General features: G+C 46.5%; 2 long non-coding RNA genes across 4 annotated transcripts in view; one reads left to right on the top strand and one right to left on the bottom strand.

Annotated features, from left to right (window-relative positions):
- The window catches only part of LOC124500986 (uncharacterized), a 136,891-nt gene extending 118,850 nt beyond the window's left edge, over positions 1-18,041 (bottom strand). For 2 of the 3 annotated variants that reach the window (XR_006959679.1, XR_006959681.1), the window contains exon 1: positions 16,699-16,816. This is a non-coding gene — a long non-coding RNA (uncharacterized LOC124500986). Of the gene's footprint in view, positions 1-16,698; positions 16,817-17,678 lie in introns of those variants that run through there. The other variant, XR_006959680.1, reaches the window with a different exon arrangement.
- Positions 6,804-11,931, top strand: LOC124500987 (uncharacterized). Its single transcript, XR_006959683.1, has 3 exons — positions 6,804-6,860; positions 9,213-9,313; positions 11,314-11,931. It is a non-coding gene; the product is annotated as an uncharacterized LOC124500987 (long non-coding RNA).
- Positions 18,042-25,690: the final 7,649 nt, after the last annotated feature.

Here is a 25,690-nt window from a genome sequence, read left to right as displayed (position 1 = left end):
TATACTTTTTATAAATCAAGTAAAAAATAATGGCTTTATACATTTTTCTAACTTGTACCAATATGCAGAAGAGATTTAAGCAAAAGAAATACACAGTCTTGAAAATCTATAAGAAAAATTTGAAGAACACTTTAAAGAGATTAATAAATTTAGAGTTCATTTTTAATTTTTATAATATCCCTTTGAATTTAATGTTAACAATTCTGAGCTGGCATGAGTTAACGATTTATATAATTTGAATAAACATAGCTTTAAAACTGATCAGCTTTTGTTTCAAAAAATAAAATCAATTCTCCTAAAAAAACATGGGCTAATTTTGTCAATTAAAATCGCAACTATTAAAGTAAAATGATTTTTGCCATTTGATTCAGTTATTTGGAAAACTTAAGTATGTTTGGGACTTAGTTACACAAATCCACTTTTTCAACTATGAACTTTATGAAATTTAAATAGGAACCAAGAATTTCAGATGAAAATGTAGTGTCTGAATTTATATCTGCCATAACACTAACATACACACCAAATTTTAAGACTTAGTGCAATAAAAATTCTCATAAATATTTTTATATTGATTACATGTTGAAATGATAACATCTGGGGTGAATAGGTTAAGGAAAATATATTATTAAAATTAATTTCCCCTGGTTTCTTTTAATTCTTTCAACGTGACTACTAGAAAATTTAAAATTATAATGTGGCTCACGTTATATTTCTTTTTAAAAAAATTTTTTTAATATTTATTTATTTTTGAGAGACAGAGAGACAGAGTAAAAGTGGGGGAGGGACAGAGAGAGACGGAATCACAGAATCCAAAACAGGCTCCAGGTTCTGAGCTGCTCAGAGCCCGATGCAGGCCTTAAACCCATGAGCTGTGAGATCATGACCTGAGCCAAAGTCACCTATTGAACCACCCAGGCACCCCAGCTCACATATATTTCTGATGAATAGTTACAGACTCTGGCTACTCAAGTAGTCTTTTCCCAGAAGCATCAATATCATTGGAAAGTTTCTTAGAAATACACACTCTCAGGCCCTAGCCAAAACCTACTGAATAGAATTGGAATTTTATTTAAAATCCCAGGTTTGGCTAAGATGAAGTAAGAGGAAACAGATTTATGCTTTTGCCCAAGCAACAAAAGAAAGATAGAATGGGGCACCTGGATGGCTCAGTCAGTTAAGTGTCTGACTCTTGATTTTTGGCTCAGGTCATGATCTCACGGTCATGAGACTGAGCCCTGCATGGAGCTCTGTGGTTAGCATGGAGTTTGCCTAAGATTTTCCCTCTCCCTCTATCTCTGTTCCTGCCCCCCTTCTCAAAAATAAATAAACATTTAAAAAAGGGAAAGAAAGAAAAGAAAAGATGTGAAACAATGCTTTTCAGGAGACAAGACATCAGAAAGTAAATAAAGTGAGCCTATGATTGTCTCAGCTTATTGTCTTAAGGGATTTTCTGGGCAAGACATGGGAGGGGAGAACATAGGAAGAGCCCAGTGACTTCTTAAGTTGAGGATACAGAGCTGAGAGCCTGGGGGGACAAAGAATTTCGAGGACAGAGGGAGTTTAACACAGAGAGAATTTCAGAATCCTCAAAGAGTCACCTTTGAGTATTCAGCTGATCAGTGCATGTGTGTGTGAGCAAATTATCTGTGGCTAGGGGAAAAAATACCAGAAAGGATTAGAGGTAACACTGTCTAGTGCTCACACAGGGCCAAGAACAGTACCTGTTTCCACCAAACAGACATTTTGTTCGGGGACATTCAGTACTTGGGAAGATCTTGCCTCTGTAGTGGCAAATAATTAGCCCTAGACTGAACATTGCTCCAGTCCCACCTAACAAGCCTTAGAAAGCAACACACAAAAGAATTGTCTCCATCTAATTTAGCTATGTCCTGAGACAAAACACAAGAATATTTTGATTAATACAAAAATATCTAGCACCCAAGAAGATAAACTCACAATGTCTAGCTTTCAATCAAAAATTTCCAAGCATGCAAAGAAGGAAGAAAATCCAACCCATAGTGAGGAGAAATATCAATCAATTGAAACTGACTCAGAATTAAGATAGGTATTAGAATTAGCAGACAAGGACAGGTATTCCTGATTTTAAGTAGAGACATGAATATACAAAAACACAAATCCAATTACTAGAGATGAAACCTATAATGTGTGACATGAAAATCACTAGACGAAATTAATGGCAGATACACATCACGTACAAAAGAACTGAACCTGAAGACATAGCCATAGAAACATCCAAAATAAAAAACAAACAAAAAATAATTTAAAAAATAGAGCATGAATAAGTTGTAGAGATAGCTCCAGCAACTTAATATATATGTAATTGGAACCTTGATAGGCGAGGGGAGGGGTAGAAAATAATATTTGAAGAAAAATGACTGAAAATATTCCAAACTTAATAAAAATATAAACCAAAGAAACAAGGAGCCTGACTAACCCCAAACACAGGAAACGTGAAGAAAAAAAACACTAAGGCACAACATAAATCAAATTGCTCAAAACCAGCCATTCAAAAGAAACCTTAAAAGCAACTGCAGAAAAAGAATGCTTCAACGAGGAACAAAGATGAGGACGACAGCTGATTTTATGCCAAAAAAGATGCAAATGACAAGACAGTGAAGCAACATCTTTAAAGAACTGAAAAAAAGAACCCCAGGGCACCTGGGTGGCTCAGTCGGGTGAGCATCGGACTTCAGCTCAGGTCATGATCTTGCAGTTTGTGAGTTCATGCCCCACATTAGGCTTGCCACTCTCAGAGCGTAGCCCACTTCAGACCTTCTGCCCTCCTGCCTCTCTGTCCCTCCTCCACTTGCACTCTCTCTCTAAAAAATAAATAAAACATTAAACAATATTTTTTAAAGACAAGAAAAGGAAAAAAAGAACCCTGACAATCTAGAATTCCATACCCAGCAAAAATATCTTTCAAAAATATGGATAAGTATGAACTTTACTGGACATATAAAAGTGAAAAGAGCTTATCAACAGCAATCCTGAATAACATGAAATGTTAAAGGATGCCCTTTTGAGCAGGGAAAAAATAAGACATCTTGTAAAAATATGGATAACAAAGGAATGAAGAAAACAGGACATAGCAATTAAGTAAATATATAATTTTTTTATTATCTATATATTAGTTAAACAGAAGTGACTTCTAAAACAAAAATAACAATTTATGCGTAGTCAATAATAATATGCAGAAGTAAAATACATGACAAAGGTAACATAAGGCCAAGATGGAAGTATACTATTGTCAAGTTCTTATATGTGAAGGAGTTTAACATCACTTAAGCGTAGACTGTGATAAGTTAAAGATGTAGACTATAAACCCTAAAGCAACCACTAAAATAACTAAACAGAGGGGCGCCTGGGTGGCGCAGTCGGTTAAGCGTCCGACTTCAGCCAGGTCACGATCTCGCAGTCTGTGAGTTCGAGCCCCGCGTCGGGCTCTGGGCTGATGGCTCAGAGCCTGGAGCCTGTTTCCGATTCTGTGTCTCCCTCTCTCTCTGCCCCTCCCCCGTTCATGCTCTGTCTCTCTCTGTCCCAAAAATAAATAAACGTTGAAAAAAAAAAATTAAAAAAAAAAAAAAAACTAAACAGATATATAGCTAGCAACCCACCCAAGAAGAGGAAATGGAATCATAAGAAATGCTCAAATAATCCAAAAGAAGGCAGGAAACAGACAAAGAGAATAAAGGATGGGACAAATAGAGAACAGATATTGTCATATTGGAAACAAAAGTAAGAGTCAATTACACACTGCCTACAAGAAGTGAAATATAACGAAAAACAGGTTAAAAGTAAAAGGATGAAAAATGACATACAATGATAATATCCATCTAAAGAAAACTGAAATGGCTTCATTAATATCAAATGGGAGATTCTGGAGCAAAGATTATCACCTGTTTTTTAAAAAGGTCATTTCATAATGATAAAGTGACCAGTTCATCAAGATGATATAACAATCCTAAACATCTATTTACCTTAACAGCTATGCTTCCAAATACAGGAAGCAAAAAAGGATAGAACAGCAAGGAGAAAGACAAATTCATAAGAACAGTCATATATTCCAATACTGGTGTGTTAATATTTAATAAGAGAAGTAGACAGAAAAATCAGTTAATACATAAATATTTGAACGAGATCCCCCCAGTGATCGGAAGGCACACTAAAGCCTGAGAAATACTGTTCTACACTACTCTTCACAGGTAGGCAGTTCATGTTCAAGTCAATTTCTGGTAAATTTTTCTTTTGGCTTCCTACTGGTATCATCATAACCAGTGCTCTTTCGTCTGACTTCTAGCCTAAGCAAGAGTTAGAGAAGGTATTTCCAGGAAAGCTAATCTTGAAAAATAAACCATAGAATTTCAGATGGTAGAGTTTAAAGACTCTGAACTTTTTCGTCTTATAGACCCAGAAATAACATGAGCTCCTCCACTTAGATTTAAACTCCTTGACATTTAAGGCACGCATCTACAGGATTATACTAAGAGCTGTGAGATATTGTGTAGATAACGCTTAGCCAAAAGTTAGCCTAACACAGAATACACACTCAATGACACATGCCTTTCCTACCTTTTCTACCATACTGACTAGTCAGTCAGTACTGACTAGTCACCAGTCCTGGGGCGAGCTGGGCTTTCCAGCACTTCTGCTTGAATAATCCAAGTAAGGATAGGGAAGGTGGAGATACTCAACAGCAAAGTATGCCAGCATCTCTATTGTGATCGCTGAAAATTCTGAGACACCATTCGACAAGCCAATACTTTCCCTTCTAACCCTCAGTGAAGAGTTGTACTTTATTTATGGTGATAATTTTCCTTCTTCCAATATCCCTTGGCCTTACATCTCATAACGGATTAACAGAGAAAGGTTGAGTTGGACACCTTTATAACAAAGTTTCAAATAGTGACAAATGTATCAGAAGTAAACATGACACATTTAATTTTTTTTCAATCCCATTAGAAAACTCTATCACTTGTTATTGGCCGAAATTAAGAGTGATAAAAACAGGGATAGGAATCAGAAGACCTGGTTTCTAGGCCAGGCCCTGTTATCTGCTCCCTTTATCATCTTGAATAGAACAGATTTCTTTGTGAGCCTTTATTTTCTCATCTATAAAAGAAAGATAAGAAGCAAGCTCTGTTCATCTTATAGAGTGCAAAAAGAATTAAAAGGAGATGTGTGTGAAATCATAAAGCATACATAAGTGCAAAGTAGTATTTCCAATGATCGTGGTCATGATTCCTCCTATTAATATAGAAAATTAAGAGGTCAATTGAGGAGGGAAAACTGTTAAACATCAAGCTACTAGTTTTTTCTCCTTTTTAGGTTTATGCACTCCAATATGATGACAGCAACTATGAGTTGTTGTTTTTTTTTTTTTAACTCAAAAATTTCCCAAACTACTACTTAAAAGTTTTCTCTGTGAGTAATAAAGAAATGTGGCAAAAGAAAAAGCTTGAGGAACTTATCCAAAACTATATCACGAAGCCCCAGGAGTCAAGAAATTCTGGCTTAATACTGGCCCAAACTCTCCCCCAAAAAACCTTACCAGAAAGTTAAGAAAAGAGTGGCAACATTCTATTCAATAGAGCTAGACAGAAACAAACACAGAGTGGCGGTGGCCTTTGGAAGAGGCATACATTAAAACCACAACAGCAATCAGTGTTTTCCCAATGAATTGGACACAAAACCAGAATAATCGGTATCTTTACCAAAAAGCAGTCCAAACCCAACGTGGACTAAGGGACTAAAAACTCCAGCCCTAATGTGATAGCTTTATTCTTAATATTTTACTACGTTAGCATCAAGGTTGCACTTCTGGAATCCCCAGTTATATGTGTGACCTTTACTGTGATTTAACTACCGTGTATGTACTGGTTCTATATACTGGAAAGTATATGCGACCTTAGAGTTGGGAGATCCATATTTAAATCTCAATCTGGTTACCCACTAGACAAATGATTTCGCCCAGTCATTGTACCTCCATGAGCCTCAAAACTGCTCATCTATAAAATGCAAGTAACACTACCTACTTCACATGGTGGTTGTGATTATGACACGAGTCATGTGAAAGTGCCGAGCGCAGTCTCCTGCCCATAATAGTGGTCAGAAATATTTATAAACTTGAATAAGCATCTCTTACACTTAAGTGACGATTATTCACGATCACTCATTTTCATAGTACTTTAACTGAAACTTCCAGATTCGCTGTTAAGAAGGCTTGACTCTTAGCAAGAGCTGTATGTCCTACCAGACTCTGAATGGAAACTTCAGGGAGTAATTATCCTAGAAAAAAAGATCTTGAGCGCGAAAAACTCTGTCATACTATACAACTTTTAAACGGTCTCCGCTTTCCCATCTACATGGAAATGAGAAAAAACCATTAAATCCGCAGGCAGGCATCCTCAGGTTTACTATACTTGGTACGGATAAGGACCAACTACAATGGAGGCAGCTCTCCCACAGCTCATTAACTCTTCCCCACTGTCCCAAGAATTGATAACCATGGGAAAACCAACTGGAAAATACGAGATGAAACAGAAAAGCCAGTCTTAGGTAGCCATCAGCAACCCATGTGCATTTGCCAACCAAAGAGGATAAAAAACTTGGGAGGAGAAAACGGGGTGGGTGGTGGTATTTAAAAATAGCACTTAACTTTTGAAAGCCAACGTCTAGCTGAAATGGGAAGTGACGGAGAAGACCATGTGTGTCGGGGACCATGGCCACGGAGCGTGTGAAGTAGGAGTGGGCTTATCAATGCTGGTAGTTTCACAATGAGATACTATTTGAACCTCAAACCAGGATCTGTGCTCAGAATGGAAGTGAGTGTTCGCTCCACAGTAAGTTTGCAGTTTCCTTGAAGGTAGTTTTTTTTTGGTTGTTGTTGCTGTTGTTTTTGTTGTTTGTTTGTTTTTAAGAAGCCCAGACACTAAAGATGGAACTAATTTGTTCATGGGAAAGAGAATAGTAAAGTGCTTTCACTGCCTGCTATAACCAATTTGTGTTTTCTTCCAGCACTATGAGAACCAAGTATAGCAAAAAAAATGCCACACAGTGAAAGAAAGCTTTTAGTTTTTTTAAAAAGTGATGAGGGGGGCACCTGGGTGGCTCAGTAGGTTGAGCGTCTGACTTCGGCTCAGGTCATGACCTCATGGTCTGTGAGTTCGAGCCCCACGCCGGGCTCTGTGCTGACAGCTCGGAGTCTGGAGCCTGCTTCGGATTCTGGGTCTCCCTCTCTCTCTGCCCCTCCCCACTCACGCTCTGTCTGTCTGTCTCTCTCTTTCTCTCTCTGTCAAAAAATAAATAAACATAAAAAAAAGTGATGAGGAAGTTTGTGTTTTTAAACACACACACACACATATGTTGGGTTTACGTAAATAATCAACCAAAACATGTTTCTACCATATCATTTTCTTGTCAAGCATATGGTATTTTTCTTTTTCCCGGAAACTCAATGTCAGAAGTATACGATGATTGAGACTTTTTCAACAGACAACTGGATAATTTGGGGGTCAGAATTTAAAAGTCTTATATCAAATTCATTTGTAGGAAGAACTAGTCTAACAATGCTTGAAGTGAGTTGTCTCTATGCTTGAGCTCAGGGTCTACAATTTTTCTAGGAATATGGGTTCTTTGCCTTATTCTTAGAGCTTTTGAAATCTAGTAGACTAAAAAATTGCAGCTTTTGTTTTTTTTAAAGCATGTTTACTTCCAAATATTCAAGCACGCAATTTCCTCATTCTGACACACGGTTCAAGGACAGAGTTCTGTCTTTCCACTTGCACTGCCATCAAGAGCTACATCTGAAATCGGACGTATAGACGTAGCCCTAAAGTAGTCTGTGCTTGCCAAAATTTCTTCTTGAGCCCCAGAGTGATTCGCTCTAAAGGAGACTGCCCGTTGTCCTCACAGACTCTCGAGAGGGCAGGAACCAACTTCCCTTTTGAGCTTCTCCTTTCTTTCAAGAGTGGTAGGTTTCCTCCACCTGCCCAACGAGTATTCTCACGATCACAACGAGGCTTTATCAGAAACACAGACTTGTAGTCCTTAAAAGGCAGAAAAGGGGAGATAAGAGCCAGGCAGCCTACCCCACGCTGACTTGTAGACAGGACTTCTGAGAGCCTGCACGCCGTGCACTGATATGTTTCTGCTTCGTCGTGAGGAAAGTACTCTTTCCTTCAGCAGGCCTGAAATAGAACCACTTCCCTCACCCAAACACAGCCGAGAACAGCAAGGCAGAAAGCAGAGGCTGTTGGCCATGACGCCCAGCATCAAGAAGAGGTGGGGAGCTGTGGGGTACGGTCCCTCCTGGGTGACAATAAGCCTGGCAGCCAGTTTCTGCAAAGCTTGGCCAAGGGAAAAGAAAGCCTCTTTAGAAATACAGTTGGCAAAACACTGAATATAAAAAGGATACTCTGAGCGACTGCATAATTACAGACTCAGAGTAACTCTCTAAACTGGATCCCCATAGTATATCCTTTGTATGCTTGTGGGGAGTCTAGACCCCCACTGCACATCCTTTTACAAAACGGTTCTGCAGGCTTCCTTCTCCCTTCATGACAAAAAGCGTTGGAGATGGACGGAGAGGGAAAAAAGTAAACCCGGGATGATACTGATACGTTCTCTCATCTACTGCATGAGGCTTAGAACCTTGGATCTGAGTTCAAACCCAGACTCTACTACTTCCTGCCTACGTGCTGTCTTACCCCCTTCGAGAGACCTAGTCCCCAGGGCTTCCACTTCTAAGACTGTGCTGATGAAGAGAGGTAAAGCAGGTCAAGCCCTCAGTGCAGGGCCTGGTATGTGGTGCAGCCAGTCCGTGACTCAGCTGCAGTAGCGTCCCCACCCCGCCCCCCGCGTCTTTTGTGTGTCCCTTGCACCCGGACTGTTCACCCATCGCAACGCCTATGACACTTCCCTGTGCTTTTGTGCTTACAAATGCATCCCCAGATTGTAAGTCCTGGGAGGGCAGGATTGACTCACCCTATATTCTCAATACTGAGCACGTACATATGCACGTGTGTGTGTGTGTGTGTGTGTGCGTGCGTGTGCACACACACGCATACCACTATGAGGTTAACCAATGTCTGCTGAACCAACAAGCGAAGGAATGGACAGGTTGTTAGGTTACTCTCACTGTTTATTTCCATGGGATTCCAGTTTTAAATGCCTTTGTCCTGATGTTGTCCTAGATGGCTAACTTGTCCAGGTGAACTGCACCTGCTGAGCACGTCGGGATTCTGCTGTAACACCAACTACACAACGCTGCTGAGACAAAGATCCCCCAGTCTGGGTGAGTTATGGTCTGTACTAACACAAGCTCCCATCCCAGGTCTTTAAACAGGCTCCCGTATCTACTGGGGCAAGACAACGGTGCTCCTTTTTAATTGGGAAGTTCTAGAACCAAACTCCACTTTGGCCCGGGTAAGCATCCTTTCACTGTTTTCAGAATGTTCAAGAAGGAGGACAAGAGGAAATAAAAAGTTGTTAGCACATACACACGCACACACACACATTCAGAGAAAGAGCAATTTCCCTGCAGTGAGCAAGTATCAGGCCGGAGGACTCCAGAGCTCACGGCCAGCTCAGCCAAGCAGAAGCCAGCCTGCTGAGGCCAAACACCAACCATGTTATCCCCGCAGCTCTGGCTCAAGGCAGGGCAAGAACATCCTCTCCCACTGCTTCCCAGCAGCCAATCTGCTCCATTCCTCACTCTGAGGACAGCCCTCCTTGTTCATAGTTTTAGGGAGAAAGCTAGGTTCCTAAATCAAGGAACTCTCCTCAGACGTACTCTCTAGCATATTTTCATGGACATGGAACCACTACTAGAAAATACCCGAGGAGCCTCTAGAATAAAAGGCCCAGCACAGTCTTGATATGCCCATGACTGACACACAAGCCACACTGGCCACAAAGCACAAAATACTTTCCAAGATCTTTCAGAAATGTAATTTGGAAAAAAAAAAAAGCAAACATTAATTCTGCTCTATGTATGAGCAATTTCCATTTGCAAGGGAAAGTATATCCAAAAACAAGCCCATGTTTCAGTTACTTTCAAGGTCCTGCCATGGGAAATAAAAGCCAAAATAAATTTCAAGCTGTTTTCTCCAAAGTTCCGGCCTTTGAAATGCCCTGACCTGACCAGTTTCAAAACTGGTGTTTCCAAGTTTCAATTCCAAAGACTCATTTTTTTAAAGGCAAAGTTGCCTCTAAGTAAAAACTGTGATAAGAGTGTATTTGATGATTGGGGCACCTGTGGGGCTCAGTTGGTTAGGCCTCCGACTTCGGCTCCGGTCATGATCTCGCAGTCCGTGGGTTCAAGCCCCACGTCGGGCTCTGTGATGACAGCTCAGAGCCTGGAGTCCGCTTTGGATTCTGTGTCTCCCTCTCTCTCTACCCCTCCCCTGCTCACGCTCTGTCTGTTTCTCTCAAAAATAAATAAACATTAAAAGTAAAAAATAATTCTGGGGGCGCCTGGGTAGCTCAGTAGTCTGACTTGGGCTAAGGTCGTGACCTCACGGTTCTTTAGTTTGAGCCCCACATCGGGCTCTGTGCTCTCAATGCAGAACCTGCTTTGGATCCTCTGTCCTCCTACCCCCACTCTCTATCCCTCCCCAGGTCACGCTCTCTCTCTCTCTCTCTCAAAAATAATAAATTAAACATTAAAAATTTTTAAGAAAAAAAATTCTGCAATTATGTGCGGGGGGGGTGGATATTAACTAGACGCACTGTGGTCATCACGTAATATATACAGATACTGAATCATTGCGTCATACACCTGACACTAAGGTAAGGTTGTGTGTCAGTTCTACCTCTATAAAAAATTGAGAGGGTAAAAGAAAAAGCAGGGAGAAGAGAGAAAGAAAGAGCAGGGCAGCCCCAAGAGAGAGACAAAGACGCGTCCTGGAAACCCCGGGGAAATGCAGACACAAAGGGGCAGCGCACAGAGGAGCCAAAATGGGGCAGCCTGATTAGCCAGAGGAAAAGCTGACAGGAGTCATCAGAAAGGATAGCTTCCCCCGTGTCAAGGAGCAGGCTGGATGGTGGGGGGAAGCAATTAAACACCAATGACAGATGGAGATAAGGGCATCCAAGGCGAAGTGTCCCTGAGACACTTGAAACCGAGGACTGCCAGGAGGTGGCTGGGCGGCAGCCACCGAGCGGGAGCAGGAGGGGCAGTGTATCAGAGAGAAAACAAAGGGTCCGAGAGGAGGACAAAGCTGCCAAAGTTTGGGGGCTGAGCTGTTGGGATGGAGAAGCCCTTCTAAGTTCATCACCTTCTTCCTCCTACAGGGAGAGAGCTGTTGTTTGTAACCTGTAAGGAGCCCAACGCTGAAGGGACAGCATGGTCACCATTCCCAAGGGGCGATGGCTCATTTTCCAACAGGCCCCTTGTAGAAAAGACCAGACAGGTTAACTATGAGCATCCATTGGTATTGGACAGCCGGCGGGAACGGTGTAGCGCTCCACACCATCGAACAGGAATAAACATCTGGATACAGCAAATACGAAGTCATCTTCTGAAAGGCGCTGAGCTGGTTGAAGAAGGGGTAACGGGTCCAACAGCCATGCTGTGCCTCTATGCGTGTGTGTGTGTGTGTGTGTGTGAATATGAGTGACAGGAAAGAGGAATGCGTGTGTTAGAAAGCTCGCAACTGCACTTCAGACCCAAGACTTAAAAACACAGTATGATAAGAACAATTACAATGCGCAACGAAATGTAATGAGGAAGAGAGTCACCCCAGGGAAAGAATCCAATGAAAACACCCCAGCGAGGACCATGGTAGTTGGGAGTCGTACAAGGAAGCCTCAGGAAGGGGGTGAGTCAACCTCTAGCTTGGCACCAGTTGATCCTTCCAGGACTCAGCCAGTGAGAGCACCGAGTTGTGAGTCAGGAGATGTTCGTTCTAATTCCAGCCCAGGTAAGGCCCTCAGTGGCTGAGCCTCAGTTTCCTCTTCTGCAATACAAAGCCCCCTGGCCATCAGCCCTGGGAACCAAACAAAGCTCTTGAAAATCACAAATGCAAATGGCAGTAACACCAACTGAAAATAGAAACACTGCACAAATGGAATACTGCTGTGAAAAGGGACCAAGTGAAAGATGCGTGGCCGTGTAAATGGAGCACCAGGGGGATTAAGGGCTTAGAACTATGGGTCTAACTCAGCAACTATGAGTCGCTCAGGGATCTGAAGCAGCAGCGGTTTCCAGTGCAAGAGCCCCTAAGAGTTAGATGAGCTTCAGTCTGGGTTTTATACATGTCCAAGTGATTATGGTTTATTTTATAACCTTTTTATAGAACAAAGGGATTGCAGCTGACTGATCCTAATAAAGCGTTGTGATTTATGCCGCTGCTCCTACAGAGCATTTATTCACTTCCGTGCACAGTGATTAGGAGGGCAGAAGGCTTCTGAGTAGTGAGCAGCAGTCAGGGGACTCTCTCCACGGGCCCAAGGCTTTCCCCCTCTAGTGCACGTACTCCAAATGCATAAACCATAGAATGCCAATTCCATCTACCTGCACACAGACTCTCCTTCTCGATTTTAGATGGTCAGCTGGCTACTCTGGCTTTATCTGAGCTGCCAGGATTACAACACCGACATGATTACACAAAACGGTGCCCGAAGAGGTACCTTCACAAAAAATGATGCTGCCTCCAATACAAGCATGGGTTTCCACCTGTTGTTTCTGACCTGTGAATCCATCCCGGGCTGGGCTCAAGCCCTTAGTCATCTTTATAGGTTCTCTAGGCCTGCCACGTTGTAAACACGCAACACAAGATTTGCTGAATTAAACCAAAGAGCCAAATCATCTTGGATAAGTAATAACTTCTCGGAAACTCGAGTTTTCTCATGGATAAGATGAGGGATGTGGGCAAAGCACCTTCCAGCTCTAGCAAATGCAAAATAACCTAATCTTCTGAAAACACAAAAGCCCTGTCTGAATATACCTTGTCTTTCTCATGTACTTCCTGCAAAGGAAAACGTATACAATTAAAGCCCGATTCAGATGTCAGTTAAAAAAAACAATTTTAATATCAGACCCATTCCTTTGTCAGTCCGTGCAATACAAAAGCAGTGTGGTTTTAAGTATGAAAAAAACTGTACAGGCTGGGGATCCCTGGAAAAAAAATGTATTCAGAAAAGAAAAAAATGTTAATTCTGACATTTCTTTGTAAACCTTCTCCCCTGAAAGACTGTATCTAGAATAACATTGACCTAACAGAAACAAGTAAGACTATTGACAATGGCTACAGTTTAACAAAGGCGTCTGGATTTTTACCTTCCTTGGTTACTGCACAAAAGCAGCAAATGTAAGTACAGTTGCCCCAGCAGCTGGTAAGTTCTCTCCCATATGCGTAGAAGTTGTGAAACAGCTGGGGAATGCAAGATGCTTTTGAGCAAGCTGCTATGTGATCCAAAATAACACGCTGCCTGTTCATCTCCGTACAATGGAAGCGACAGCCCAGGGCAGGTCTGGCGCATGCCCCGCAGCTGCGTCTTTCTTTGCAGCTGGGGCCACAACAAGTGGCTACAAATGGAGTAAGATGCACAAAAGCGGAAACCTTGCTCCTAACCCTTTGCGCGCTGTCTCTTGGTTACACACACGCAGCTCCTCGTTTTCCAGTGTGGGAGAAAGCTGCGCTTCAAACCCAAAGGTAAAGCCTCTCTAATGCTTTAAATGGCAAACCCTCCCTGGACCCCAGACCTATGCACTTCTTGGCAACCACTTTCACAGGAGGGTGGTGTTTGATGACATTATAAGGTTTCTGGTGCTTTTGCCCATGATTAACTGTTTACCAGATACATGCACAAGCAAAATCAACAACCATGAAATAGCAACAGTAAAGAGGTCTTTCAAAACCAACTTGACATAAAAAAACTATTTTTCCACTTATATCTGCTAAGTGTAAAGCTTTGGGGGGGTGGTTAACATAGGAAATAGTAATACTGATCGTTCACTGGTTGTTGGGCCTGAGCATGGCCTTCCTTACCTCTGTGTCAGTTTCCAAGTTAGTTTGACCATTTTCAGATCATGCTTCATTTGCCATATTTGAGCAAATGTTTGAGAAGTTATCTCAAACTCTCCTCCCTTCTCTACCAATCTGGTGCCTCACCTCTAAACAGACTCCAAAAAAATACTCTGTTTTCCAAGGAAATGTTCCCTCTTGCCAAGACTGGCCCAGCACAAGTTTCACAGAAGCGGATATTTTTCTTTAGTGTTATAAAAGGCTCGTGGATGAGCAATGAGAATGGTTGCCTCCTTTGCTCCAGTGTGTTTGGTTTTCAGTTTGTTTCTTTTCCTTAAGTCCTGTTATCCTGGCCATTAGGATACCGGCTTCAAATTGAAAGGAAAGATAAATGGCCAGAGGGCTGACCACAAAATTATACAGTGGTAAAATTAGGAAGAAAGCCCTGTAGTTCCGGAGCCCCTTGTAAATTCCTTGGGCAACTAGACAAAATTTTCCATTGCTACCAACCCCACCCCCAGCTGCTGATTCCAAAAGAGGAATCACTAACTGCACTGAACTGCAGTATTAACTAAGACGAATAGTGAGTTCAAGGCAAATAACCATTTTACCTCTTTGGAGGAGACAGGGGAAGAAAGAAAGATTCTGTTCTTAAACATCGTGGTTATTACTTAGTATCTGTTGAGCAGCTACCATGTGCTAGACTCTGTGCTAAGTACGGTATATGGATTATCAAATTTAACCCTCACAGCTTCGAACCAGGAGGTGTTTTTATTATCCCCGTCTTAGAAGAGGAAAATGAAGTTCAGAAAGGCCGAGCAACTCGCCAAATATTACAAAGCTATAAATGGTGGAGGTGGCATTTGAAGCCTGCCATTGTGACTTCAGACGCTTGCCCTTAATCATCATGCCTTGCCGACTCCACAACTGCCATCGCCCTAGGATGTTCTGAGTCACAGGCGCTTAAAACAACATCTTTCTTTAAGGCAATACGTTTTAAGTGCATTCAAGGCAATACCAACATCCCATATTACAAACTTGAGCTCAATGATGCATAAACGTGTGCATATCAAACCATGCTGTTAGACGCCTAAAAGCCATCTGAGTTTTAACTCATTAGGCAGTTAATTAAGGTTGGCCATATTTCCAAGGCAGACTTAATTTTACACACAATATCCAGCCCAGTGGTGAAGTCACACCTCTTAAACAGGGTAGGTAGATAGAGCTCCTGGAAACAGAGATTCATGCCAAGCGGAGCTCCCGCCTCAGGACCACCTGCCTCCCGAGACACCATCTAATGCACAGGACAGCTATTTCTGACTCTGCAGTTGTCAGACAATCCTAAAGGTTTTGGAAGAGCCTTAGTTGTTTGTGGTCATATACCTTAAACTCCCAAGAGCTGGTTTAGTTGAGGTGCTGGCCCTAACAAAGCCAGCAATAGGTAGAAAGTCTATCCAATTCTAACGCCTCGGAGGAGGAGGCTATGAGGCTGCAAAGAGAATGGTGAAGATCCTTCCAAAGTGTGTGTGAAGATTCTCTCATCAGTTAGGCACTGTGTAAAAACCAGTTCCTGCCCTTTCCTTACAACACAAGGGGGTGGAGGCAGATAAGATAAGAAAGCATGTGAATTCTATCCATTGATTACTTGGGGGGGTAGGGTTTCACCTCGGCCAGAGTGCTCTGGGCTTCTCTTCAGCAGCACCTCCTCCTGTCCCTCAGGCGCCCCGAACTTCGGGGGCGTGGTGGAGATGCCGCCCAGGCCCTTTCCGTGACAGTACTTGTGCACAGGCTCGGTTTGCAGAAGTTCCCGCAACCTCCGAGAAAACAAGGGGCTCTCTTAACTTGCCCTGCCGTCCTGCTCCCATGGTGCACGAGGAACTTCCTAGTGCAATAAACTGTCAGACTTCACCAGAGCCGTAATGCCGTCGCCAGAAGCGCTTAACCCCGCACCTGACCCAGATTGCGGCCTGGACTGGAGCCTCCCGGCCGCTAACTCACAATAATGCAATTACCGCCTTCTGGAGCTCCACTCAGGGTGCCGGCGGCGGCGGCGGCTGGCGGGCCCCGGGGGCCTAAACCACTCCCTTCCGGGAGCCCGCAAGCCACCCGAATCCGCAGGGAGGGGCGTGGACTGGCGGCTGGCCCCGCGCGTCGCGCGGGGACTTCAAACCCGCGCGGGCCCAGCGGAGGCGCGACCATGGGACCGGAGGAGGGGCGCGGGAGCCACAGCAGCTGTCGCCACTCGTGCAGTGGGGAGAGGAAACCGGCTGTGTCGCAGCTCGGAACACACGCGTGCACCTCCTCGGGTCGCCCCCTTCCCCGCCCCTGCTCCCGTCGTAACGGGCCGCGGAGCTAACTTCCCGAAACTCCGCAGAGGGAAATCCTGACCCGGCCAGCACCTCGGGGCGGCGCAAAGCCAGGGCGCGCCGGGGACGGAAGTGGGTGGGAGCGGTGGCCGCGCCGCGCCTTTGTTACTGCTCCGGGACCCCGCGGGCCGCCGGGAGCACCCCATCGCAGCCGCCCGGGAATCGGCCGCCGGCTCCCAGGTTCCCGTCGCCGCCCCCAGCAGGACCGCCCAGAGCCACAGTGAAACTGGCCCCACCTCCCGGCCCCGAGAAGGGCGCGCGGCGGCGTGTCCTAGTGTCTGCCGGCCTTAACCTACGCTGCCGTTCCCTGCCCTGGGGCCACCGCGCGGAGGGACGTTCCTCACCTTCCGGAGCTTTCCCCAGACCTCCGGGTGGCAGAATCGCCGCTTCCCGCCGGACAGCAGCGCGGCAGCCCCGGCTTCCTAACAGCGGCACGGCCACTCCCTGCCTCTTTTCAGCGAGCGAGGATCGGGTCCCCCCTCTCGGGATGATTCACTACGCTCCTTACCTGGAGGCTCGAACAAGTCCCCTCCCCTCCGCCGGCCCGCGCAGCGATCGGGAGCTGGCGCCCTCTGCCGGGCCACCAGCGGGAGCGCCCTGGCGACAGAGCGAGGAGCAGGGCAGGGGGTCGGAACCCAGGAAGGAGCCCACCCGAGCGCAGGACACCCCGCTGGTCACTCCTTCGCGAGCTCACTCCCGCGAGGTCACTCCATCCTGGCCGCCGTGCCCGGGCGGCGGCCAGAACCCAGGCGAAGAGGACCAGAGCTGTCCTCACGCTCCCGGGCCACTGGGCACGCCCGGAGTCCCCCACTTGCGGGCTAGCCGGGCCAGCCCGGCCCCCGGGGATGTCCCGAAGAAACCACCATGAATCGCGTCTGCACGTCTAGTTTTAAAACACTGGAAAGGTACTTACACTGAGTGAAAACAAAGTTTGTGTCTCCTGCCCGAATTAAAGAGGTGGTGGCCCGTCACACCCCCCGGGTCCTAGGACTAGCAAGCAGCTCAGGACGAGCTCCAGGCGCATCCGCAACCCCGGGGCTACGAAGGCCCTTGGGTGCAGGTCCAGCCCAGGGTCCGGCTTGGGGTCGGAGGCCGGGGGCCGCGGTGTCACTCACCCGGCCGGGAGGAGTGGCTGTCCGAATGACTGGCGCTTTCGCCAGAGTAAACACTGGAGCAGCAGGTTAGCCTATCCCCCTCCTCCCCGGTCCTGAGTGAAACCTTGCACGGGCGTGAGAGGAGGGGCAGAGCAAACCTACACGCGAGGGCCCGCGTCCTACCGCGGGGCGCGTGCACACTCGCCCCCCAACTTCCCGACCCCACTCACCCGCTCGGCTCGCCGTCCGCGGTCGCCCACCTGCCGCGCCGGCCCCCAGCACAGAATTCCCCGCGGCGACGAAGGTGGCGGCCGCTCCGCAGGGGCGCAGGGCCGGGGGGCGCGCACTGGCTCGGGACTTGGGCGACGGCGGCACAGTCCCCGAGCTGGCTGGCTCTGGGCGAGAGCCCGGCGGAGTCGCCGCAGCAGCCGGAGCACAGCAAGTTGCCAGGCTGGTCAGGGCGGACCGGGCGCCTCCGTCCCCGAGTTGCGGGCGCGCGAGTCCCGGCGAGGCGGGCGGGCGCCGGGTATTACTTGTAGGGCCCCCGGGTGTCGGCTGCCGGGCGCTCTGAGTGGCTCGGACGACGCGCCAGGCCGGCGGGGCGGCGCGACCCACCCCCTCGGCGCGCACCCGTGCGGGCCGGGCCCGGGGACGCGCTCACGCGCACGCGCCTGGCGGCTCCGGGGCTCCCGGGGCTCCCGGGACTCTCGCCCGGCCCCGGCCGCTCGGCCCGCGGGCCAGAGGGACGCAGCTTACCCTTAGAGACCCCGAGCGGCCGCTCTGACTTTCCAGTCATTCGCGAGATAAAAGCCACCAACGCGTGCGAACGTTGCTGTCCATGGCACTCTGGGCCAGTTGTCAAGGAGACTGTACCTGCCGAGCCACTCACAAGGGTGGCAAAATCACGTCACCCCACCGAACGGCGCCTCTGGACTGGGGGTGGGGGAGGGGGGATCGTAACCTATCTCAGCGGTTCGCACACTTTACACTTCAGCCAATCACAATCCCCGGAGATTCGTTAAAGCACAGTTGGCTCCTGCCTTCCCCACCTCATCCGTCCAACCTCCCCTTTCTGACTCTTTAAGTCTTCCAAGGGCCGGAGATTTTGCGTTTCTAACAAGTTCCCAGGTGATGCTGAGGCAGTCGTGAAGATCAAGTGAGTTAAGGTTTGTCAAGTACTTGGTAATCTGCAAGGCAGTAGATAAATTTATACTTGTTACTTGTGCTATTTATCTGTTTCAGGAGCTAGCGTTCACGTTTCATTTCGTTCCAACCCCGGCCTCTTTTCCTCGGAATGTTAGACTCTTACTTTTCCTCTTGAGTACGCGCCAAGCCTATGTGTGTAGCAGCAAAAGGTGAGTATATTAGTTTTCTAAGGCTGCCCTAACAAAGCACCACAGACTGGGTGGCCGACGCAACAGAAATTTATATTCTCACAGTTCTGGAGGCTAGATGTCCCAGATCAAGGTGTTGGCACGGTTGATTTCTTCTGAGCCCTCTCTCCTTGGCTTGCAGATGGCCATCTCCTCTTATAAAGACACCAGTCATGCTGGATTAGAGCTCCCCCATATAACCTCATTCTAATTTAATTTCTTCCTTAAAGACCCTGTCTCTAAATACGGCCACATTCTGAGTATTCTGAGATGCTGGGAGTTAAGACTTCAACAGATGAGTTTTGAGGGGATACAACTCAGCCCCTAACAGTGAGCTTCACTACCCCTAAGAGCCTAGAACAGAAATTGGGTTTCTGCCTTCCCATCCCTATGCCCTCCATGTAGGCTGGGCCTTTGGACTCACATACCAATAGCTGGGTGCTGTGCGTCACAGCTGGAAGGGCTGAAAATCTAGGAAACAACCCTCTCAACTGAGCATATGGTCCCGTGGAAGACAGCACCTTAGGGTGTGAAATGACCATTGGGAATCCATTGGGAGTCTGGGAGCCCTACCCAGCAAACATGGCACAGAACTAGCCCTCTACCTTTTGTTAATGACTAGATACTAGTCACCCTTACCTTTGTTCTGCCTTGTCAGAGCTGGGCCCTCCTCCTGGCACCCATGTCATCTCCAGAAGGCTCTAGAGGAAGGACTGTGTTAGATAAGTATGTTAAATTCTCGTCATCCCCCCCCCCCCCCCGCTATCTGTGAGAGCTCTGAAGTACTTACAGCTAGAGAAGACAGGAAGGAAGCGAGGACAAGGGCTGGTTGCACCGACCCCACACTAACCAGAGTCATGGGAATGCCTGACCTCCGGCAAATCAGTAATTGCTCTGAATTTGGGTCCCCGGTCCTCTGCTGGTCCTCCTTCCTCTCTTTGCCCTCTGGCTTCATCTAACACCAGGCCAGACTTCCCCCCAAGCCCCAGTTCCAAATGGCTATTGGATCACCATAGCGCTCCAAACTCAGTATGTCCCTCGTTGAACTCTGCCCCCCAGCTTTGTCCTCTACGTGCGTGCCTTCCCCATCTGAGTGGATGACTCAAATCCACTCCCGTCGTGCTAGCCGGAAACCTGGGAGCCATCCAAGATGTGACCTGCTTTAGTCCACTTGCCACTGCGTCCTTGATGTTTCTCAGAGGCCTGCCCTGTTCATTCCCACCACCGTTACCTCAGCCAAGCCCCTTGGTACTGTTTCTCCTCTGACGTTTGACCCTGGACCCCAAACTAGACCCTCTGCTCCAGCATGGCTTCTAGGCCAGTGTCCTCTTCACCTGCGTCTTCAGGCATCTTTCAAAAACAGAACGCTGGTTATTCTCTGCCCTTCTTAAAACCACTCAATCGATCCCCTTGGTGTTTCAGGAGAAAACTTCAAGTTTCTTTGTTCGCCTCTCTCCAGAGGCTCGTGTTTGATCATTTTCGCATCTGTGCCCTTCACTGTGGTCTGGGACCCCTTACAATGCCCTGCAGATTCAAGAGGTTCCATGCTCTCTAAGAACACTAAGAACTTAGGATTTTCTTGGTCTAGAGAGAAGGTGTCACACCTCCTCCGACCTCCTCCAGGAAGTCATCAGCCCCAGGAAGCCTGGCCACCTCTTTCTGAATCAGGGGCCCCCTCGATCCTCTCAGAGCACCCCATGTGGGTCTCAGACATAGCCCTTAGAACACTGGGGCATAATTACTGAGTCACTTTTCCATGTCCTCCTTAAAACCAGGAGATGCTAGAAGACAAAACCTCAGCCATTTTTTTTTTCTATGCTTGAAGTCTAGATCGGACTGGATGCTTAGGGGGAAAAAGTTTGCATTAAGGAATGAATTATTAGGCATTCAGAGGATCTGGTCAAACTTAACATTTGCTTGCAAATACCTTACTTGGAGCAATGTTCACTTTTCTGACAATACTGGGTGAACACTCTTAAATCACCTCCTGTTTGAATTAGATATTCAGCCTTTAGAATCTCTAATTAGCTTCTATGCTTCCTAAATACCCAGGGTTCCCTACAGTTTTTCAAATTGTCGGTCATGAGATAAATTTTGTGGGTAAAGATGAGTATTTTTATTTTATGCAATAGAATTAGAATTAAAATAGTCAAGTGCATACTACATAGTAAATATTGTTTTCATGAAACTTTTCTGGGTCTTTTGTTTTGCTTAAATGTTTATTTTTGAGAGAGAGAATCCCAAGCAGGTTCCACACTGCCAGTGCAGAGCCCGATGAGGGGCTCAAACCCACAAACCGTGAGATCGTGACCTGAGCCAAAACCAAGAGTTGGATCCTTAACCAACTGAGCTACCCAGGCACCCCAAAACTTTTGTTTTGGTTAACTGTATTTATAAGGGGTGTGTAGGTGTGTGTGTGTGTGTGTGTGTGTGTGTGTGTGTGCGCACGCGTGCGCGCAGGGTTGTTGTGTCATCAAATTTATTCCTTCCTGTGGGTCATGATCAGAAAGCTAGCACAACACTACCTTAGGCAGTGCTGGAGCTGTGCTCTCCAGAGTGTTCTCATGGAGATGTTGGAGAGGGTGGTGTTAAGCAGAGAACATTTTCTGGAAAGATATTCTGAGCCACTTTTTTAAATTTTTTTTTCAACGTTTATTTTTTATTTTTGGGACAGAGAGAGACAGAGCATGAACGGGGGAGGGGCAGAGAGAGAGGGAGACACAGAATCGGAAACAGGCTCCAGGCTCTGAGCCATCAGCCCAGAGCCCGACGCGGGGCTCGAACTCCCAGACCGCGAGATCGTGACCTGGCTGAAGTCGGACGTTTAACCGACTGCGCCACCCAGGCGCCCCTCTGAGCCACTTTTTTACTCAAGGAACTGGCTGAGTGGACAGTGACACGCAGTCCCCCCTCAGCACACAGTAGGTGCCTCGTAAAGGCTTTTATCGACTGCTGCATGTGTGGGGATTGGGCCCACATGTGCAAGATGTGTGTGGGAGGTTCTCTTGGCTGGAATCTGACAGCGAGTAAGAAATGGGATCAGTGACACAGAGAAGAGGGGGAGGCCTGGTTTGTCGCCAGACGTTGCTGGTGTTCCCTGAGGTTTCCAAACATGAGCAAGAGGAACTGTGACATGGGATTTCCTAACCCGGTTTCCATCGTGAATATTCCAGAGTCACAAGTATGTTATTAACTTAGCCTTCACCGAAATGAAAGCACCACTTTCCTGAGTTGGAAATATAAGAAGCCCAGAGCGACCTGCAGTGCCCAAAGCAGTGCGTTCAGTTGAAGAGTCAAATTTTCTAATCTTGATAGTCCACTAGTCTGGAAAGCCTATTTTGAGAGGGGCAGAAATGAGATAGGATCATGTAACAAAGGAAAATAACAAGTGACCCTTAGAAACCTATAACCTTGAGTGTTATGCCAAGTATTCCCATCCGTATTGAATGCCTCAAACCAAGGAACCTAGATCCAGCCCACAAATATTTAGAAGGCAAATGTTCTCACTCCCTGGTCTAAAGTTTAGAATCTGTAAAAGAGGGTTGCCGTGTAAATAAAGAATACATATTCCTACTATTTTTTTTTTAATTTTTTTTTCAACGTTTATTTATTTTTGGGACAGAGAGAGACAGAGCATGAACGGGGGAGGGGCAGAGAGAGAGGGAGACACAGAATCGGAAACAGGCTCCAGGCTCTGAGCCATCAGCCCAGAGCCTGACGCGGGGCTCGAAATCCCGGACTGCGAGATCGTGACCTGGCTGAAGTCGGACGCTTAACCGACTGCGCCACCCAGGCGCCCCATACTATTTTTTTTTTACTATTGCTTAAGTCATTCTGGCCTGAACAGAATAGAAGAATAAAAATTTGGGCCAGGGAAAGGTAGACAAGATTTTTTCAAAAGAGAGACAGACAGGCTAGACTGGAGGTAGCCAAAATTACAACAAAAAAGAAATTCTAGAAGACAACTTCTCTACTCTTTGGCTTCTAAGTAGAAAGACACTTGGCCATGAGTATTATTATAGAATTATATTTTGAGTTTGAATTGTGGACAAAATCTGAAATAAATCAGACTATGACAAGCATGAACTTAAACAAAACTTTAAGATGGGTTCGAAATTCTTCTTCTTCAGCTTTTGGGAAAACAAAGGATAAAACAAGCAAACAAACAAGCAAAACACACACACACCACAGGATGGGTCGGCCAAAAAAAAAAAAAAAATGTGGTTTTGAAAAATTCCTGGAGGCTGAAATAGTCTTTGATATCATTTTAACACTGGCCATGTCTCAACCACCCAAACAACTAGACGGGTGTCAGTTGAGTTTTCTCCCCGAAATATAGAGATGATTCTTTAGCTATATTTCACCCCCCTCCACTCCTTATTCTGTGTCATTTTACACAGAACCCAAAAATGGGTCAACAAACCCATTTTTAATACCTTGAAAATTAGCTGCGGTTTGGGTAGTTACTAGTAGAGGAATGTGTGATGGGAGATTCCAAAAAAAGTGAAACCTAGGTGGGGCAGAGCTAGCTTAGCAGAAGTTGCCCATCTCCTTCAAAGTCGCTTCCCTTGGAGGCCACGCAGTCATTTCCTTCATGTTGGGGTGTCTCTGGGCACTGCCAGCTCTTTTCCAAAGACTAAAACTGGTAGTGACTCTTCATCCTTTGCCTACTCGATTGTTGCCTAGTCTCTGCCTCGCCTGTCACTCCCTCCTTCCGGCCTCCTGTTGGCCGCAGCCGATTTCTCAGTTGAGCACTCTCGTTTACCAGCCTCTCCACTCTCCGGGGGTTGCAACGCCAACCCAATCGGGTTCAAAGCTGTGTTACACTGAGCCAGTTACGGAACCTCTCTGTTCCTCAGTTTCCTCACCTATAAACTGAGGTAATAAGGGAACCCTGTGTAAGGACTGTTGTAAAGAACTTTGGACAATACCTCAAACATGGTAAGCGGTTAATAAATCTGAGTACTGTTCTTAGTTATTAGAAGTGAAGACCTCAGCCAGCATTCTCTGGGCCGATCACTTATGGAATGAGACTCCCATGAGACTCTGCCAGTGTCGTCGGCAGTCTGTCGATGCTGGGCGTCCTCACCAACGTTGCACGTGTATTTCGCAACAGATTTTTGCTGGGCTTCTCCGTCCCTGTGCCAGACAGTCGGTAAAGAGTCGTAGCCTGGCATCTTTGTGTTTGAGATAACGAAGGAAATAGTCACATTTTGTAGTCACCAATAGGTGAAGCCTGAGGACGTCGGTGTTATACCTTACATGTTGCCTTTCCCAACAGACCGTAAGCCCCTTGCAGGCTGCCCTCCTCTGCCTTGACTAAAAGGAACTTCACTTTGCCCTCGGTTTCCCTTCTAAGTAATGACCAGGATCCCCAGAGTTGCTTAGCTAATATTCCGCCACACGTCAGGGCCTGGGTTCAGGCGTCTCTCGTGGTGTCTTTTGCCAGCAGAGGAGTGAAAACAGAGGTACCAGGGGATACCTATAAGAGGCTAAGTCGTGACAGTTGCATCGAAATTAGCCAGTGAAGACAGACACAAGGAAAACCTCGGAGAGATGTTCTGCTAGCATGCTAAGGGGCTTGTTACACGAACTGTTGGCTTCAGAAAGTAAACACTCATTTTTCTGCCAGCACAAAACCACCTGAGTGACTTCGAAAAATACGATCTCTCCCCACTGCAGCGTTGGTCCGGCGATCGTTTCTGCTTTCACACGACAGAAGAGAGCCCCGGGATGGTCCGCCCCCCACAGCAGGTGCTCGCTGCACCCCTACTGGACATGCCCCAGCCCAACAACCGCCTGTGCTGGTTTGAACTTCTTCAAAGCCCAGTCGAACCCCACGCCTAAATGCCACAATTCGAGCGCTCCCTCCCGTTCTCTTTCTGGGTGGGACAGCAAACAGCTGGTTGATCAGTCCCGTGGACAACGATCCTCCACGTAGCTGGAGATCCTGGTGCTCGGATTGTATTACTGAATGCTGCCGAGAGAAGACGTGCCTTATCATTCCACCCTGTTTATTAAAAACAGCTCTTTTATCTTCCTTATAAAACCTCGCCTAACTCTAAACCAGGATTTTATTTAATATGGCAGGATAAAGAAACAAGTAACTCTCCCCTTCAGTACGAACTGGAACAAGACAGGAAATAAAAGACTAGCCATTCAGCCAGAAGCCTGCAGAGCCTTTTCCTGCTGGGAATATTGATCTAAGACGTGCCTTCTGCCCCTAACCTCATATGCCTTAGAGAAGATGACTGGAGAAAAGTCTTAAAGAAACTAAACTCCAGTAAATTAAAGCTAACAGGCTTGCGTAGCCATGATGCAAAGCGCGTTGCAAACACCCGACCTGATCCTATGGAAATCGAAAGGCTTCTCCTGGGATGCTCGGACGCCATCTGTATGCAGCAGCGTGGCTGACGCATCGGGAGGTTTGCAGCCAAGTTAACAGGGCTGTCTTAAGACCTGGTCTTGGAAGTTGTAGCTAAACCCAGAGGCGCATCCTTCGAGAGGGCTCAGAGAGAACTCGCAGGAAATCTGCGCTGAAGATCAAAATCTGGGGTTAATCACAGGTCTCGAGAAGAGTGCCTTCCTCCAGACAGTGTAATGGATCTTTCCGAAGAGATTAAGGCTACAGTTGCAGACAGAACAGGCCAGCGCAATGCCCATGTCGCCAGGGCTCACAGCGAGGTTTTTGGGTGGTGGCGGATGGGCTTGGTGGCAGGGCTTAGACATCGTGTGCATCTGATTGTCACCACTGCCACATCCAACTCTGCTCCTACCCCACTCCACACTGCCCTTCTTTCCCAGAGTTAACAGGAAGATTGACAGCAGTATTGCTAGGTTGCTTTCAGCTAAAAGTAACAAAATTCTTT

The sequence above is a fragment of the Lynx rufus genome, unplaced genomic scaffold, assembly GCF_022079265.1.
Source record: "Lynx rufus isolate CCGP_SWC_20201006 ecotype Redwood Valley unplaced genomic scaffold, mLynRuf1.p SCAF_7, whole genome shotgun sequence".
Lineage (NCBI taxonomy): Eukaryota > Metazoa > Chordata > Mammalia > Carnivora > Felidae > Lynx > Lynx rufus.
Note: the sequence above shows the minus strand (reverse complement) of the source record. Positions and strands in the feature narration are given on the sequence as shown.